The sequence below is a fragment of the Sinocyclocheilus grahami genome, unplaced genomic scaffold (assembly GCF_001515645.1).
Source record: "Sinocyclocheilus grahami isolate Dianchi unplaced genomic scaffold, SAMN03320097.WGS_v1.1 scaffold258.1, whole genome shotgun sequence".
NCBI lineage: Eukaryota > Metazoa > Chordata > Actinopteri > Cypriniformes > Cyprinidae > Sinocyclocheilus > Sinocyclocheilus grahami.
The window spans coordinates 996,251-998,076 of NW_015505437.1; the positions used below are offsets into that span (position 1 = coordinate 996,251).

At 36.3% G+C, this 1,826-nt stretch overlaps 1 protein-coding gene across 1 annotated transcript in view; it reads left to right on the top strand.

The window, feature by feature from the left end:
- Positions 1–945: 945 nt before the first annotated feature.
- Positions 946–1,826, top strand: part of inpp5b (inositol polyphosphate-5-phosphatase B) — a 48,368-nt gene continuing 47,487 nt past the window's right edge. The window contains exon 1 of the mRNA XM_016290387.1: positions 946–1,018. The gene's annotated coding sequence lies outside the window, so the exon portion shown is untranslated. The remainder of the gene's footprint in view (positions 1,019–1,826) is intronic.

Sequence of the window (1,826 nt, forward strand, 5' to 3'; positions counted from 1 at the left end):
TCCATACGAAACACATCCTATACATAAAGAAGGATTGCATACTACGGACAGTATGCATATTATACAGTACTTCACAAATAGTAATTGAGACATGCTGTTCAAAACATTGCAAATACGAACGATAGCGCCAACTAGTGCATGTGTCGTAAAGGAGTAGTGGGTGGGATCCGAGACCATCCTACCAAGTTTGGATCTCTGCAGTCCTTGACGCCACTTCTTGGCCAGAAGAAAAGTAATATATCTCAAGAGGAGAAAATCAGAAGTGGCTCTGATGAGACTCTTGATAACCGATTACACTCTCTTGAAGTCTTGAATCTGCTGCGTGGCATTATCGGACGGGAAGTCACTGGACCATGAAGACAGTAAACCACTTCAGACCGTTATCTGGCACGCTTTGAACGTCTGTTGATGTAAAATGATCGAAAACGACAACTCTTACGCGTGAAGTATCCGGCGCAGACTCGCTGTGAAGAATGGATCAGTCCGTGGCAATTCAAGAGACTTTGGCCAAAGGAGAAAACTGCACCCTAGTATCCTCTCAGCGCTCATCTGAAACCGTGACTGCATTGCAACGTGATTTTGAACCCGACTGCATGTTACTTACGAACTTAAGATTGTTGCGTAACGTTGCACTTTCTAAACATACTATATGTATGCCTATAAGAAATATATCTAAATTATAGAGTGAATGTCACGTAGTCAATGTTCTCTAAATGTCTGTTTACAATGTATCTTACTAAGCACGCACTGTTATTTTTTCTCGAGCATGCCCACTTTTAATAGAAAAAGGAAATTTCGGATAGTGTAATTCCTGACGTTTCCGCTAGATGTCGCAATTGTGCAGTGTTAAAAATGGCTCTTATAACCCGGGCATCAGTCATCATTGGTTGACAGAAACGTAATGAATTGTGTTAGATATCCTTAGCAGCCCAACACATGCTGTGGAGTGTGTTTCACTGCTGAATGATGTGAGAGAGAGCAAACTCATCGGACTGGTGCAGCAGAACAACGAACATGCGTGAGTTTATGGACTTTTAAGAAAACCATTATAATAATTGTCATCAATAACGTTAATATGCATTACTTCATAACACACAATTGGAATTTTGTAGGGTTTCGTCTATGTAGTTGAGACTAACATCTAAATCTGAATAAATATTTTAGCAGGTACCGTACTGGCGTGCCCTCAAACAAAGTTATGAACAAACAAACATTCTTCCATTAATGATAATAGAATGTTCGTTTGATGTTATCCTTCTTTAATAATGATCTCAAATCGTTAGCACAAAAACATTATTTTAACATTGTTCACTGAAATTTTGTGAAATATTTTTGTTATTTAAAGGTTTTTTTAAATGTTAATCTAAAACTTACTAGTTACATTTACATTTAGTCATTTAGCAGATGCTTTTATACAAAGCGACTTACAAATGAGGACAACGTAAGCAATCAAAATCAACAAAAGAGCAATGATATGCAAGTGATATAACAAGTCTCAGTTAGCTTAAAGCAGCACATGTAGCAAGAATTTTTTTTAATTACCGTATTGGCCCGAATATTAGACGACCCTGATTATAAGACGACCCCCCTTTTTCCAGATGTACCTTTTGGAAAAAGGCTTTTTAAAAAACAAATCTTGTTTTTTCTCAGTAAAACACATTTTGTCTTCAATTGTTTTCATATTGCATATTTTTCCTATTTTAATTTTTGTTTTGAAAGTATGGTAAAAACTGGTAAAATGTACCAACAATCACATTTAAAAAATATACACTTTTTGATATACCACTAAAAAAAAAAGAAAAACAGGTAGCCCATCTGAATTAGGA